The sequence below is a fragment of the Lissotriton vulgaris genome, chromosome 6 (assembly GCF_964263255.1).
Source record: "Lissotriton vulgaris chromosome 6, aLisVul1.2, whole genome shotgun sequence".
Classification (NCBI taxonomy): Eukaryota; Metazoa; Chordata; class Amphibia; order Caudata; family Salamandridae; genus Lissotriton; species Lissotriton vulgaris.
In genome coordinates, this window is record NC_141694.1 from 719187638 (window position 1) to 719205620 (window position 17983).

General features: G+C 44.6%; 1 protein-coding gene across 1 annotated transcript in view; it reads left to right on the forward strand.

Moving 5' to 3' along the window:
• Positions 1–17983, forward strand: part of PREP (prolyl endopeptidase) — a 721276-nt gene that overhangs the window by 202765 nt on the left and 500528 nt on the right. The gene's annotated exons all lie outside the window — the stretch shown is intronic.

The following is a 17983-nucleotide window of genomic DNA, read 5'->3' on the forward strand; positions in this document are numbered from 1 at the left end:
TTCCTGCCAAACCTCTCTGACATAGTAGAAGTCTTGAAGGTATGCCCCAAGGGAATCCAAGATATTTACTTGTGACTCATCATCGACTGCTATTCCCCCCCCCCCCCTCCTTCACCCCCTCCCCCTGTCTGGAGGTGACGTAGAGGCAGAGCTTCCTGCTCGCGTTTCAATATCCAGGCCAGAAGACCCCCCCCCCCAATTTATCTCCCTCTCTATGTAAAGGCTGCTTATAAGCCTTAAGGATATATATATATATATATATATATATATATATCTCCCAGAGCGTGTGTAAGGTTCGCTGAGTCAGCATAACCTCTCTGCAGATCTTGCTTCCCCCTTGTGGAGGTCAGCTTATCGCCGTTCCTGATCCTTGATGTCTGCCTCCAGTTGTCTCCTAACTCCACAGTAGTCCCTTTGCATACCCCTCTTAGTACCACCTTCAGAGCCTCCTACTCGTTGGCCCTTAGTAGCAGTAGAGCCCAAATTATTTACTAAATATTCATTGAATGCATCTGCAGTGACAATTTTCAGGCCGCATCATTCAGCAATTCAGGAACTATGCACCAACGTCTAACAGATTGTACACCCCCGCCCCATTGCAGGCGAAGCAGCACTAGTGCATGGTCAGAGAGGAACCTTCATAAGTGGGCAACGCCCTTCAGCTGCTCAGGAGCAACCCCGGCCACAAGAAGGTAGTCCAGGTGACTGCCTGCATTGTGTCAACAAATGGCAAATGTACTCTTGTGTCTGTGGATGAAGTGAGCACAGCTATCCAGGAACCCCAGATTTTGCATAGCCACTGAAAGTGACCAAGTCATGAGAGGTTTCTTCCCCTGTCACGGAGGGTGCTGATATCTGACCCCATCCAGGACTCAATTAAAATTTCTGCCCAGATTTTCGGTAACCTATACTGTCCTCTAGCAGTTCCTGTGCCACGCCAAAAAAGTTCCCAGCATCCTTATTAGGGGCATAAGTGTTCAAAAAGAGGATATCTCTACCATCTAATGTGCCCTGGAGCAACATGTAGCACCTCTCTATACCTGCTTCACTATAGGTATGATGAAAGGGCACACTTGGTGCAATCCACATGGCCACCCCCCTAACATAAGAATAATAGGTCGCTGAGAACTGCCCCCTCCACTTTTTCGCTAATGCCTGAGCCTCACCACCCGTCAGATGTGTTTCCTGTAGACAGACAATTTGGACGTGAGTGCGCTTTAGACACTAATGGACCCTACATCGCTTAGTGTAGCCCCTCAAGCCCCAGATATTCCAGGTTACTATGTTTGTACAGTCAGCCATAAGAGGTTGCTATGCAGCCCAGACTGACCCACCCTCTGAAGACCGAGCCCACCCACGACCCTCCCCAGGTGAAACATTACATTACCCTTTCAAAACCAGAGACTGAAGCATGAAGAACTTACAAACTCTTTCCACCCCGGGCAAATAACACAACAAAAAAGTCTTGCTCACCCATTCTTTCGATGCTGCCAGAATCGACAGCCTAAACACTCCCCACCCAAACAAGGCCTACAACAGTATGTGGGAATGCCTCCTTGAAAACCCTGTTGCATTATTTAGAAACCAGTACCAAAGTCATGCATGCAGACGGATCAATGCGGATTGTAAAGAATAATCTACACATAACTTCAAAGTCAAAATATTATTTTTTCTGAATTGTGAAATCCATAAAAGTATTTAAAAAATGTCCATGCTGTACAGGCAATACATTTTTTTTAAATAAATACAAACCAGTTAAAAATACAAAACTTTACTTGTGCTCAAGCGCTTTAGAGGTTTACACAGTCAATATGTGGCCATGACAAGATGGTCCGTAGCCATTACTGAGTAAAATAGTACTTGTGCATGGAACACTTTGTGCAAATTACTTCTCCAATATTTGAAAACAGGGAGTGATCGTCTAAGGACTCAAGAGCCGCTTACGACGAATGCTGTCCAAGATGATTGTAATATAATGGAACTTCAACAGCATTACTGATAATGTGAGCAACATTAGTGCAAAAAAGTACTTTGAATTCATAAAATCAATTAAAAAGAAAAAGCTATACAGCCAAAAAAAGTCATATCCTGACTCATAGTACAGATAAAGATATTCAGGTAGCTTATTCATGCCTTAAATTATCCAGGGAGATTTGAGTATTTCTTTTCTTAATTACTCCCATAATAATAGTATAAACTGTATAACAGATCGCTTTGTTCTCTATGTTACACAAAAAGTTGAAAGCATCTTGATAAAACATGAATTTCTCTGGTAAGATAAGGGAGAGCAGCAAACGTTTTCGGATGTCGCTATATAATCCACAAAACAACATGAGGTGAATAGTTGATTGTATGGCCTTCCCATCGCAGAGACATTTGGTAGAATTGTTTGACCATGTTTCTGCTTTTGGGAACGCTGCAAGGTTTTTTAGGATACCCAATTGCATCCTTGTTAAATAAAATCTCTGTTGGGTATTCTTAACCATTATCAAGTACTCCTGCGCTCCCTGGGTGACAGGTCCTAGCCTATATCTCGCTACAGAATGTTTTTGAAGTGCTCTGGTTTCTAGAACAGCCATTCTATTATTAATGAATATACATTTTATTTTGTTATTACTATAACGTAAGATATTAGCAGGAATGGTTACAGAGACACTAGCATGTAGCTCTTTTAAAAACCCTTCCAGGTTTGTCAACCACAGGATCTTGTTGTAGTGTTCAAGCGTTAGACAGTCATGTATAACATCTCTGGAGAATTTGGAGCCTGGTTTTCTCCAGATGTTATGCCAGTAAGTGAGCATATTCAGGTACATTGTGTCTTCAGGATAAGGCATATCCAATTCTATGTGGGTAACAAAAGACGCTTCAGAGCGGGGCACATCCAGGAGCCTACGTAGGAACTTGTTTTCCTAAGTTAGTAAGATTCTGGTCCTGGCCGTGCCCCACATTGCAGCTCCATAAGTAGCAGAAGGGATACATTCACCCCTGTAGAGCTGCATCAATTCCCTTATTGGTTTGTTACCAATCTTGCTAGAGAATCAAAACAAAGCCTCGATAGATCTGGCGGTTTTCAACTTTGTGGTATTTAGATGTGGACCCCATGATTCGTAGTGGGAGAGAATCACCCCTAGCTAGGAGACGTTTTTCATTTCCTCCAGTTTATGGCCCATCACACGATGTACTTTGTTCTTTGGTTTTCCCTTCCCACAAACCACAATAAAGGTTTACGTGAAATGAAGTTTCAAATCCTTTTGCTCCATGTAAGCTGCAAGCTTTTTAGTCAGTAGTTGTAAACCATTTGCAGTACTGGGAATCAGAACCAAACCATCAGCGTATAGGAGCACTGGCGTTGGTCAAAAGCTGACCTTAGGGGTGTTGGCTTCTAGCTGTTGTAACATTTTGTCTACCCCGTTAATGTTTATTAAAAATAGGAAGGGCACAAGGACACAGCCTTGCCTGATGCTTCTAGTAACCTTAAAACCTGGGGTAGTTTCTCCACCCACCCAATACCTTATCCATGCCGCTGATCAGGTGTAGATTTGGGATAGATGTGAAATAATATAAACCAGGGCACCTAGTTCAGCGACACACTTTCATAATTTTTCATGATTTATTAAGTCAAAGGCACTGGTCAAATCTACAAAGCAGAGTTGGATCTGTCCCGGTCTTGCTTCAGTGTATTTACCTATTATAAGTTTGAGATTGAAACACTATTCAGTGGTACCGATATCACTTCTAAAACCATACTGGATATCAGTTATCACCTGATTATCCTGTGTCCATGCCTCCAATCATTCCAGAATTATTCGTCCCATGATTTTTGCCTTGTCCCATGATTTTTGCCGTCAAATCCAGTAGGGATATTAGTTGATAACACTCTACCATGCAAACCCACAGTCAAGCAGGTGTCACTCATCTCCACATCCATCGTCTGAGCAGACAACTCGCCCGCTGTCCCTGGACCAGTGGCTGAGGAGTCTAGCGCCTTTATGTCTTCCCCCGGATCACAACCCCGAGGTCTCTGGATCTCCACTGCCTTGACCATGCTGTTGCTCCGGGTCTCCTTGTACCCTCCAATGTCGATTGTGCTGCCCCATCTCTCTGCGAGCACAATTCCTCCTGGATTCCTGCTTTTTCCATGGCACCTTGTCGCACCTCTCGAGGCACCTCCAAACATCCTGTGGTGAGTCAAAAAAGTGAGGGTTGCCCTCCGAGATCACACGCAGGCTGGCTGGATACAAGAGCATGTACTTGAGTACCATGTTTGTCAGCTTCCTCTTGACCTCCTAGAAAGGTTTCTAATCCCCCCTGTACTCTCTCGGTGTAGTCCGGATATATCAAGATCTTATGATTTACATAATGGGCATTATCAGTTTTTCGGGCCACGTGTTGTATACAATTTCTATCCCTGTAATTCAGAACTCATGCTATGTTTACTTGCGGTGGCAACACTGGGCTCAGCGGGGCCACCAGCACTTTGTAGCCTCTCGATAACAAAGAATGCTGACCAATTTCTGGGTTTCAGCATATCCCGGATCCACCACTCAACAGATTGTTCCTTCGAGCCTCCCTCAGCCCGCTCAGAGAAACCCAGCAGGCGATTATCAATGTGGTGTGACCTCCCTTCCGCATCCTCAGATCGCACCTCCAGGGCCCCAGTTTTAGATGTTATGGTGGCCACCTGCTTTTTGAGAAAGGCTACCTCTACCTTTAGTTTGTCAATGGATCCCTCCGCTGCTGTAACTTTATTGGACAATTTCCCCTAATCCAAGCAAAGGAGGTTCACATCGATCGGCACGGTCTCAATCTTCCCCTCTAGTGCCACATGGGGGGAAAACTGAATTGCCGCCAGGATGTCCGCTCCGGACAGCTCCTACAAGGGCGCTTCCACGCAGGACTACTGAGTGCACCATCCTCGCAGGTCTGCCTCTGCGAAGCTGGTGCATGGGTTGTATATTCCATTGATTTCCCCTGCATGGGACCAAGCGGTTTTCCCTTCCTCATAAGGAATGCGCTTTAGCTCCACAGTCTCTTACAAGGGCGCTTGGTTGGCCGAATACAACTGCACCCAGAGGTCACACTCTCTGCCGGACTCCACACACTATTCCAGCTTTCCTCCAAAGCCGGGCTGACTGCCCTTGAGGTCTATCAGGAGTGGCTAATCCGTTCCCTCTCCCAATTTTTCAGGGATAATGGCCAAACCATGGGCGCTCCCCCATGACTGCATCACGTGCGAAAGCCCCATGCTCCAAAGCCAACCAGTCGCCGCCAGGGTAGAGGAACACCGGGCAAAGTTCAGGCTCTGCCACCAAATATGACCTGCCTCCAAGTCTCAATCCGGCCGGCCCCGAGAGTGTGATCCCAGGCCCTCATGGTCATTGCAGGCTGTCCCTCAAATTCCAATGCTCACCCAGGGTTAGGGGGTTAAGGGAAGTGCCCTTTGCAACCGCACCACCACTGGCCTCCAAGCATTAATGCCAGATGGGCCTCATGCTGACACTCATGCACTTCTGTGCCGCCCAGCCTCTCACCTCGAGTTTCAATTGGGCCTCCAGGCCGACTACAGAGGAACAAAGGGCCCAGCAATAGCCCAGCAGTGTGATAATAGTGTGCCACTGACTCAGGCGAGCAGATCGCCCCTCCCCCGGGGACCCTCTGTCTCCTGGACACCCCTGCTCCACAGCTCCCCAGCCACCAAACTCTCCCCGATGTACAAAGAGGGGGGGCAGGGTGGGGGGATCAGGCGCAACTGCACTCCAGCGCCACCACAGCCCCAAGTCTGACTGACTGCGTGGACACTCCCCGCTGCTGCAGCGTGACTCCCGCTTGGGGTCAGTGCAGTGGCGGCTCCTCCGCCGTAGCCCAACTGCTGCAAAGCAGTGAAAGAACGAACAAATAAAATGATAATAACTTGGGGTTATTATCATAGTATTTGTTCCTGCTGTTCTGCTTTGCCAGCGTGGCAAGGCTGCTCTGCTCTCAGAGCAGGGGAGGAGTGGTTTGCCTACTCCAAGCATGCAATGACTGTTTGGCCAGCCCTCTCGGGCCGGTCAAACAGTCATGTGCACTTCGCTTTATAGCCTGCGTGAAGAAAATGCCCAGGCCCTCATTCCCTGGCTGATCGGCGATCCATTGCGCTCAGACCAATCACAACGCTGCATTGCAGAGTTGTGATTGGCTTTGGGGAGGGAGTCTGGCTGCTGCTTCCTGTCCGGCTTCGGAGAGACTGAGACGACGTGGGTGAGAGCGGGAGAATGGCGAGGAGGTAAGGTTTTTTCTTTTTTTTTTTACCTTTGAGGAATCTGCAGTGCGAAATGAACGACTATGCAACACAGCAATGGAACTTGTACCTCTTGAAACCCAAACAACAGTTTGTCAAGAAACCCCTGCCTACAACTAAGTAACAAGTGATCAAGTGGTTCCAGCGATTTCAACGAATCCTGATGCAATCCCTACAATTGACAGAACTGCCTCTGGCTATTTCATTAACTTTGATACTTTTTCTGAGGATCCCAGCGAGCCTGAAACGACGCCAGTAAAAAGAACTTTCAAAGAACAAGCTACAGACCTTTTTCATCACCTGGAAAAGACTTATCTGGTTTCACCTTGGGTTGAACTTTGGATTGTGTTGGGTGTGCTTTTTCTTCTACTTTGGTTGACTCTGGTAATAACTTTGGGAATGCTGATAAATGGGAGTTATGCCAAAATGGAAACAGCAAGTAAGAACATCAACTTACTCCTCAAACCACACAAATCATCTCATCGCGAACAAAGAGACTTGTCATCAGTGAACATCACAGCCGTTCCTATACCTGGTGGTATAGCTTGGGACAGTACTGAATATGACATTTTTGGCCCGTCAGAGCTGTTGAAGATTCCACACTTATTCAAGATTTCATTAAGTGACTTTGTTTCATCTAGTACCTTTTCTGATGATTGGGACTTCGAGACTGTTAATAATTTGATGTCAGACTTAGAAATGTCTGCAGTATTCATAAATCATGAATATTTAGAAGGTTTATCAGACTATGAACAAATGCATTGTTATAACCAATATGGTCACCATTTCTTGCACAAATCAACAATGCCTAGAAATGTATTAATGTATAATCAATGGGAACATTGTCCTACACCACCAAAGGGTAGCTTAAAAACATTTGCAAGAAAATTCCAATACTTTTCAGGGTTCAGTGTATCCAAAGCTGAATCTTTTTACTTTAGAAATGTAAACAAAACAGGCATAAAAAGTATGTTGACAAATACCAAACAGATTTATTCTGCAGCCTTTTATGCCCAACTGTCTAAACTAGGTTTCGACCTTTGGAAAGACAACATAGAAACGAAAACTGTCTGGGGCACAAAAGATTGGCAGGTACAGGGGATAGAAGCTCTGTTTAGAGCCTGTATCATCCCTGAGCTAATTATGTTTTTGAATGACACTGTCCAGCAGACTTCTTGCCTTGGGTTAGCCAAGATCAAAGACATCAACAATCCGTCCATACTTACACCTGATAGCAGTAACACTTCAGAGGGGGGGTCGACGTACATACTATTTTGCATCACAACAGAACAGATCCAGATTGGAAAAAATGGTTGATGTGGCCCACAGACACAAACAACTATCAAGATAGATTCCTGAACAAAACACAGGGTTTCACATTCACTAGGCCAGACCCAAGATATGTTCAAGGACAGCATCCAGGAATAGTAACAACATACAGTGTAGGGAAACTGTGCTTTGAATGGTTACATAGATCTACACTCAAGGATGTAAAACAACACTTCTCTTTACTTAAAGATGGTGCTGATCTTAAGGAATTCTTGCTTGGACCAAGAACACCGCGTCAAAAACGTTTTATATATGCCGGTATTTATGCTGCTTATAATGAAGCATGGAAGATTATGCAAGCAGAGACTGCAGAACGTATACGTGAAATTGATCGTATCAATTTAGAGAAAACTCTCTCAGTGGTTGACAATGGGTTAACGACCCTGTCGTCCAGGATATATTCATTGGACAGCATATTGTCTTCTGCCATAGACCTCATGGAATAGGACTTGGTCATGTTGCAACATGGCCAGTCGCAATTACGTTCTATCATGCTATTAGGCTGGACGTTACAACGTCGGTACTACGGGCATATACGGACTCCTGGGGGGACATCCAGGAAGAGCCACTGATGCACCATCTGATCCAATACCTACATGTAATGGGCAGAGGCTCACACATCACGCACTGGTTGGCGCAGGCGCTTCTCATCCACACACAAAAACCCACACAGCAGATCAGAGACAAATGGGCAGCACACCGAGGGAGGGACTGGACAGATAAGGAGTGGAACCTGGTCCTAGCCAGCCCTGTAAACGTCCCCCGCAACTCCCGCTTCCGTATCCTCCAGCTGTACATATTACACCAGGCATACTTAACACCGGACAGAATAAATAAGTATTTCGCGATCAACACTGCTGGGCGCGGACATCCTGCATATGCTCTGGCACTGCCCATCTCTGGCTACGTACTGGGGGGAAGTGACATCACTCCTGACCCACAGCACGGGCCCGGGACTGCCCGACACGTGGGAGGCATGCATTCTCGGGTTATATAAAAGGACTAAACTAAACAAAACACAGACCCAGTTCTGGGATCTGGGCCTCATCACGGCCAAGCGGCTGCTCACTAGGCACTGGAAGCGGCGGGAGCCACCTACCCCAGCACACTGGTTTGCATCCTTCACTAACTGGGCCAGAGCAGAGGGTACGGCACTTCACCGGGAAGAAATAGCAGGTCTGAGACAGTTCCCGATTGCACAGCTCTGGGATGGCATCCTGGGGTCCCTGCAGGGGGAGGGCGCAGCCAGAGGGCTCACATAGGGAAAGCAGCGCTGGGCGAGAGCCACGGGGGCGACAGCTCAGTTGACGACGCCACTACGCATCGTACCAAACAAATCCCCCCCCCCCCCTCCGCCCACTCTGGCCGCCGATTGCCCAGCGCGCAGGACACAGACACGGCCTGCCACCCACACGAGTGCTCACCAGCAGATGCCGCCATACACTTCGCCCCCAGCTCCAAGTCGTTGACACCGCTCCCGTAAGTGTACTCCACCCCCACCCCTTCCCCTCATAAGTTCACATGTTTGTAGTATCGGACTCCTGATCACTGGCTGTAGCCACAACAACCTTCCACGTCACGGTGGACAGACACCACCAGCCGCGCCCCCAACAGCGAGTCCAGGCGCGGGCGACATATGCTACACCAACAGATAGGCTACTCCACCTGACTGATACACACGCCGCTAGCCAGGCCTGCGGCCGGCGAGATACCACGGCCCACAGGAGCTGTCCCACTTCAGTTCTGCGATCATTTGCGCATGCGCACCACTGACCCCCTAATGTACTGACGCTTTATCGGTGTACACCACGCCGTCTAGAGAGGTCTTCTGTTAGCACTGTGCAAGCAGGACAGACACGACGCGATGCAGTCGTGAAAGGAACATTGGGACACGCCGATACGAACTGTTCTGTTTAGTTTGCTGAATACATGGTTCAGTTCTAGAAAAATTGAAAAATAAGACGTCACTTATGGAACTGTCTCTTTGCTGACCGAAGGTAATGTGACCATAATACCTGTAATTTTGCATGCCAGAGGCAAGCGGGGCGCAACAGCACAGCCTCCCCTGCAGACTTGCGCCCTCACGATCTACCGCTCTTTTGCAGCCGGCCCGCAGGGTTGTAGGCTTTGCTATATGTACTGCACTTTTGAATACTAATAAACGTCTTACAAAAAAAAAAAATTAGGCTGGACGTTACAAAACCTACATTCAGGCTATGTGCCTTGGCGTTTAATCAATACTACGTCACTGTTTTCAGAATTCAATCTTACTGATAAACAGATCAAATTGGCACAAAGGGGAGCAGACTATACGGTGCTAAGCATTGAAAAACTGGAAAGATTGCAATTTACAGTCGCTGAAAAGCCAGCTACTGAATGGATAAGGCATGGAAAAATCACTTTGCCTGTTACAATTTTCCATTTTCAGTATTGCCTAAAACATATACCAGCAGGCACATATGAAAGGTTGGTTAAAAAATACATCAAGACATCCTGGGAATTACCGTACACACACAGATGTTGGAGTGGGGGAAGAGAAGTGTCTCTTAGTGGTAACAATTGTGAAAATGCACCAAGCGGTTCTCTCCTTTGTCAGGGTATTAATTTACACAGGGCCTGCGATGGTTCCTCTACCAACTTATCCTGCCACCTGGAAGGTTCACCAGCTGCGGTGATTGATCCAATTTTGGACAACTTTCTAATGGAAGTTACCTCATGTTGAACGATCACAGCTGCTGTGGCATGTTGCCAGGTATACTATATCTAGTAGCTCTGTCATCCAGGGTCACTTGCTGTATGCAAGTATTGTTTCCAAAAACCAAATAGACAGGGAGTCGCCGTTATGGCTTTCACTGAACATCTCTTCTATACGAATTGATAGTTTAAGCAGAATGAAAGCCATTCTTTTGCAAAAAACGGTGCCACTGACCTCGGCCAAAGATACCTATGATCTACAAGTCGCAAGGACTTCTGCCGAGATACATGCCCTCTGAACTCCGAACTGCCCTGTACATTTCCCAGAAATGTTAAGTTGTATCTTAAACATGTCTGATACGAGTGGTATTGTACATGTATTTAAGACTGTTAGCAACTTTTGAAGCAGTCCTAGGAATATTTCCAAACTTCGTGCACTCAGTGTTTGGCGGACTGCCTATCATTTTGGGACTCGCTGCAGGGATACTATTTTTGCTCCTACTACTGCGATATGGCAAGCCAAATTACCAGCGACACCCAGTACTCCATGGAAACAACTCTAATGGCGATGGAGTGTTGTGAGCGCATCGTCCACATTTTGGCATTAACTTGTTTACGAGAATTAAATACCACATGGTTTCTGTCATTCAGACCAATCTAGCAAGATTTCATCTTACCTGTTCCACGCTGCCTGCTATGCGGAGAAGAATGTGTGCTGGACATCTGTCTAACACTCCCATCAATCGTGCCAATGGATGTTGGTACTTTGCTTGAACCAGTAACGGCCCATGCACTATGTTGTCCCCAGCGGCTACCAATACAGATGACGGCATTCATTGAGATCTCACAGACGCAAAATGCTGACGGTGAGTTACGAGAGAAAACAGGGGCACAGGTATTATCCCTTACGAACATTGCTAATGCGGCCAATGCTGACAGCGATGCTTCACATCTATGTGCAGTTAATCTTCTAAACGAGGTAATCCAACTTTCACCTACAATGGTAGATGACTTTTTTACAGAATTAGAAGATTTGATGTTTTCTCCAAACAATAACACTGACTTTTGAATTAGCACACAGTGTTCTGAGAGACTTTGAATTTGACCTTCATTTTTCAAAACAAAGTTCTAACTTTGGGACTCTTTTTTTCTATGACTATTTTTTTTTTTTAATTTGTATTTTTTCCTTTTTTGGCACAAGTAATCTGCTTAACGTAGAACTATTCATAGAGAACAAGAATTCTTTGAAAAAACTTCCAGAGACAATATTTGACCTTGTCCATATACACAAACAGTTTTATGTAATCTGAAATTAAATGATTTCGGCCTTTTTCTTCTGTATTTACGAGCCATTTCATAAATGTATATTTCATGATTCATTCATTTAGCATCGAAATATCAACATATATGTTTAGAATGAAACACTGTTTAAATGCGTACAGCACCAATGCATCTTTTGTGTACAACCAGTACCATTGCATTTTTATGTGTTTTGGGTGGGACATGTTTAGAACTTAGTAATGTCATACATAAGAACGTGCAGTGGATGTTGTATGGTGTTTTAGATTCTGAATGAAGATTCCCGATTCATGCCCTTATATAGGTACAATTTGCGTTGCCCTTATATAGGAATAGAAATCAAGCCCTTATTTAGGCATAGTCTATGCTACCCAAATACAGGCATGGCTACTTCCATCCGTTCATCAAACGTCATAACGATTTCTTGGAAAACCAGACTCTTAAGCAGAAGGGACTTCCCCTAGCCTGGATATTGATTTATCCAAGAAACTCATTATTATGCTTGAACAACTATTCCTTAAGGGTTCATCCATGACGTTCATATGCCCGACTTTATGTCAAAGCTGGCATTCCTAAACATCTTCAAGGTATAAATATACCTTCACTTGCTATAGCAAAGCACGGTGTGGTTCGGTGCAGTTCGACTACCTACTTGCCCGACGCAGCTCGCTACAGCAAGTGCCGAAGGAAGCCGGCTCTCCAGCTGAAGCACTGACAAGAAGCTGTCCTCCTCTGCCGAGAAATCCAGCCCTAGTGTTTCTGACTCCCCTTGCGAGGTGTTGGGAAATCGAGTCCGAGACAGAGATACCAACCTCCTTCATTCTAAGGTATGGAGCTGATTAGAACCTAGAGAAACCATTGGCTGGTCTTGGAAAACACTAAACCTGTGCTAAAGACCATATTTACTTCTTCCCTCGTACTAGACTTAGGTTAGGTACATTGGCGTAGGCGTATTTTAGAAGCACCAGTTGAGTATTTTAGCCTGTGTTTATTTATGTATGTATTTTTATATGCCATAGCACTAGACAATGCTATTACAGTATTATTTTATAATGCGGTTCTCGCTGTACTCATTATACTTTGCATTCTGTCTAACGATTATAGCAGTTCCCCTCTCTTGCATGAGAAAGAAGACTGTTCAATAAACCTTTTATTGAAAACGCCTGTCTCACTATTTCTCTGCAACTCTGTAGAAACGAAGCATGCAAGATTGACTGAGTAAAATGGTTATCTATTGTTTCCACGACTCTGAAGATATTTTTTCCAGTCCTAGGGAAACAAAGTTGTCATGTTTATGCGGTTGTCAGAAACGAATCCCTTCTTGTGTATTCAAGAAAGTTTCTAGTGACCTCTGAGCTAGCGGGCACTCGCAATTAAGTTTAGTATATTCGATAGAGACATACTGACCTCAGTCCTATATCACATCTATAGGATATATTATTCCAATGCGCAGAGCCTATTGAGAATATAGGAACTACTCTACAGTAGGCCATCTTGCATGGCCACTCCCCCAGCTGAAATAAAGATGAATAAATTGAAGGAAACATCATTAATGTATGGAATAACTGACTTGATATCTGCATTAATGGTTAGCGCAGGTATAAATACAAGAATGTGTGCAAGAATTAACAAAATAATCAATGAATACATGAGTGAATGAAATTACCAGTACAGCGCAGCATTCTCTGTTGCTGAGGAAGAATATGGCCTGTGCTTTTAGGGATGGTACAAAAGCCCCAATTTCTAAGCAAGATCCTCTCCCGTCACCCCTTGTCCAAACACCTAACCCCTACAGTGACGACCTTCGCTAGTGGCTTTCATCACTTCGTCCCTCAGGTTCTGGTGCAGGTAGCAAAGGTGTAGGGAGTAAATGGCCACTCCCAAGTGCTCCCTTGCTGGGGGCTGCAGCTTCATGTAGGGCCTAGTCCCCAAGAAGCTCCAGTGCGAGGGTGGGTTCGGCTTCAGCAAGCAGCAGTCCAAAGAGCTGGCCAGGACTGGAGAGAAGGGGAGGAGGCTGCTGCTGTCTAACTTCTCGGGTAGGTAATCCACCAGGAAGGGCAGTTGTCCATATATCTGGAGCCAGGGCTGGTGCGTTTGTAGTGTGTGCAGCAGAGCCCTTCCAAGCCCATGGTGCCAGCGCTGCAAGAGGGACTGTCTAGTGGGGCCAGGGTAACCTAGAAGTTGAAGGCCCTGATGCCTAGCCATCGACCATGTGTTACATTGTAGGCCTGACAATTGCACTGGAAACTGCGTGTTTGAAGCGGTCATTTAGTCAGAGGCTGGGTTGATGGTCTAACAGTGGCCATTTCCGGAGCAGGGCCATAGGCAGCTTCATGAAGCCAGGGCCGGACTGGGAACCAAAACAGGCCCTGGCAAAGAGCTCAGTCGCGGGTTGGTGGGGGGTGCAGCCGAGCTCTTTCTGGGGTTGGTTTTCGGCCGATTTTGTTACCGGGCCTATGCCCTGTAACAAAATCGGCCCCCACCCGTGTGGCGCAACGGGGGATTGCCCGGTGCCCGCTACTGCCAGTCCGGGCCTGCATGAAGCCCTCGGTGAGCGAGAGGTTGTGGCACACAAAGTTCCAGCTACGGAAGGCTTATTGAAGAAGGCTTAGCACGTCAGTCAGGTGCCTTGCTTGTATGCTCTGCATGGCTATGACAATAAGCGCATTGTGTAAGTAATGGTCTTCTCAGGCCAGCTTAGGTCATTACATGGACTTGGATTGTTCTTCTGGGTCCAATGGATGTATTATTAATGTAGTACATGTTACGTGTTTTTTTAAAACTCACTATCACCCACAAGGGTATCTTGGCGCTGAGCAGGTGGTTCATTGAAAACACAGGTCTTCAGGCTCTGATGTGGAGTGGTAGGTCGTTCCTCGTTTTAAAAGCAATGTAGGAGCATGCCTGTGACCAACACTTATGAGTGATGAAATCTATGGGTAAAATAAGGGGGAAGTTCCGGTGCAGGAGTCTGCATCTGCATGTGGGTAGGAATATGAGGAGTTGTATGGAGTGTTCAGTGAGCAATAAGATGTGTAAATGCTTATTGGAAATATGGTATCTAGGGATTTACTAACTGGCGCTTCAGAAGAATTGGTAATGAACACACTAAAGTGCGAATGGCCCACTCCGTATTTGTGGCTGTGGATCTGTTTTTTGGGTGGTCTGAAGTGTTATGTGTAGGTGACATAACTTCCAATACAGTTATCAGATTTTTATCGAGTTTGTTTAGAAGGGACAGAATACTTAGGCTTTTGTTGAGGGACATTGGTGTCTACCTGCGTTCTAAGAAAGTGGAAGTGTTGTTAACCGGATTTGGCTTTGAACATAGAAAAATAAGGTTCGAAATTTTGACCAAAGGTTTATCCTTGTCTAACTTTTTTTCTTATTTCATTAGAAAATGTTCTGTTTGTATCAACTGAAAAGGGGGAACTGACCTAACTATATTATTCCCAAGTAGCTCTTCTGAATGGCCTCTCAAGGGCACTTTAAATTACATTTGTGGTTTCAGTGCGGTGTCTATTATGTTGAAAGTTTGTAAATTAACACCACTGTGAGCTGCTGTCACAGGAGCACAGGTAACCACTCTCCTTTATTCATGCATTCTCTCATGACAACGTGTGCTGAAGAAGTGGTGAGCATGGCATTGGCCTGGTACCTGTCAACCTTGCACATGATGCAGTGCAAGAGAAGGAATGGAGGAGCCAGGCATTGATCATGCACCCACCTCCCTCACAGATCTTCCCTTGCTAGGAAAGAGTGAACAAATGGTCATCTTCACAGTAAAATACTAGGTAGCACCAAGAGTAATGCTGGTGGTAGCTTAATGACTGCTTCCATTCTTGGTTTATGAGTGTTTTTTTGCCGGCATTACCACTTACAGAGAAATAAGAAATTGAACTTATGTGCTGCTGTGTATACCCACATGTGCAGTTTACTCACGATTTTAGGATTGTTTGTGTGTATTGTGTCATCAAACCTGCCCCCTACAATATGGTTTTCAGGTATTCAGTTTTTGTGGGTTAAGTAAGTTATAAGTTATCTCCCCCAAACAGGGCAATGTTATTTCCTTTAAAAAAAAAAAAAAAAAAAAAAAAATTATATATTCCACAATATTTCTCCCCTTCGAGGAAGAAAACACGGAGTCGCATTGAAAACAAAATCCAGCACTGCACTGCAATTAGGTTTCTTCTGTGATTGAGGCTTTAAATTGGTAATTGCAAAATTGGGGAAGGCCAATCATTTGTAAAGATTTGTAAAGAATTAAAAAATGCCTTAGTTGTGTAAATACTACAAATCCCACAATGCCTGTTATGACACACCCAAGTGGGCGGTACCTGTAGTTTCAGGAAATGTTTCAAAACAATGTGAGCTCCACACACAAACTAACCGTGAACAAGACAGCGGACGCTGTCGAAACGCGTTGGTTTTTTGTTTTTTGACCCCATGGATCAATAAAATCACAGAAGAAACCTAATTGCAGTGCAGTGCTGGATTTTGTTTTCAGTGCGACTCCGTGTTTTCTTCCTCGAAGGGGAGAAATATTGTGGAATAGAAAGCAGTTGGGCTCAACTGCGGGAGTGACGCGACCACATTTGCAGCGCCAAATTGGGAAAGGAGGGAGCCATAAGGAGGATATATATATATATATATATATATATATCTATATATATATTGCAACCAAACTTTCCATCAAAAGAAGGCACTGACTCAGTGAATCATAATCCAAACGATATTTAATTACTCAGTTGCTGCTTAGACGCGTTTCAGCGGCTTGCTCCCGCCTTCTTCACTACATCTGCATGAACATTGTGTTGAACTATATATACATACATATACATGATCACATGGGCAATCAAATGCTTTACAAGTTTCAATTGGTTAAAGGTTGTTATGGTTACCGGTTCATGACCCTCATGGACAGACATAGAAGAGTTCATGACTTGCACATTACAACATCATTGCAGTCTTTTTACACTCTTGCCTGAAACTTAAAAGCACATAGAAATCACAGTTCGTTAAAACGTCCCTAATATACTTGATGTTAAAAATTCACACCCGCATATTTAGACACAGAGAACACCCTAATTTGTATAAAAAGTGCATTAACACTATTGTTACAAGTTAAACTTCATACGTGTTACACTGTTCGTAACATGCTCCATTGCGCTTAAAGTTTTTTGTGGCAGGTTGTAACATTGCAGTCAAAATCCTGGCATTGTGGCTGTTAGAAATCGACGCATGCGACTAAATGTCGATCGCGTATTGAGTCAGCACTCCAGAGTATAAGCCCAATTCAAAAACATGCTCGCTTCTGTATTCAGTTAATACTAACATAATACGAGCCTCAATCGGCATTCGTTAGATATCTAACTTATTTATCATTTGTTTGCGGCATATATATTAGGAGTGAAATTATTCCTACTGACATTTTACGCACAATGTTATTTCTTAATGTTTACATCTTATGGTGCTGTACATGTGTATATATATCACAGCCCGTACTTGTGCCACAATGGCTACACTTGCTTTTGATTTCAGCACCAAAACACTGCGCAGTGGTCAAAAATGCAATAATGCAAGTGTAAAGTTATATGGCTGACATTTTTGACTGGATTACTTTCAATGTATTTTAGATATTATTTTTTTATAAATCGTGGTTTAGCTCATGTTAGGAAGAATAAACGTAATCCTGTCTTAAATTTGAGATTTTTTGGGCATTGTTAAAATGCATTGTATTTTTTTAGATTTGCAATGTATCCACCTTTTTTGGTATCACCTACAGACAGCATTGGCTGTATATTGGTGAAGATCTATTGTCTATTGTACAATACTTGGGGTGAGTGGGCTTTGAGATAGCCTTTGTTCATGATTGAATGATTTTCTTGTCTGTCAGCTCTCTCTTCATAATTCATTGGTTTCCCTCCTGTGTCTTTTGTGGGTCCTACCACTGGATAATTTGTTCTCTGAATCTTCTGAGTTATCCTTTCACTGCTAAAGTGCAGTGACTGTATTTGTTATTTCCATGGGAGTGGATAACTTTCCGTGGATTTCTCACTCATCTCTGTCTCCCCGCCTCAGTCTTTTTCTCACCGCTTCCCACTCCTTCCTCTAAGCTCATCCAAACATCTACCAACCCTCTCCCTCCACTTCTGCTCATTTGCACATACGTTAATTCTTAATTTACTGATTGAAAATAACCATCTGCTATCCTAGAATACTACATTTAGAATTAAATATAATACATTATTTCAAGGTCCTGCTGTCCGTGAGCATGCTTGCTTACGCACAGCCAGCCAGCCATCTTGCTATTATTTTTGTGAGAGGACACCAAGTGCAAGTGAAGGCATAAACATGCAAACAGACACCTAGTGGCCATCT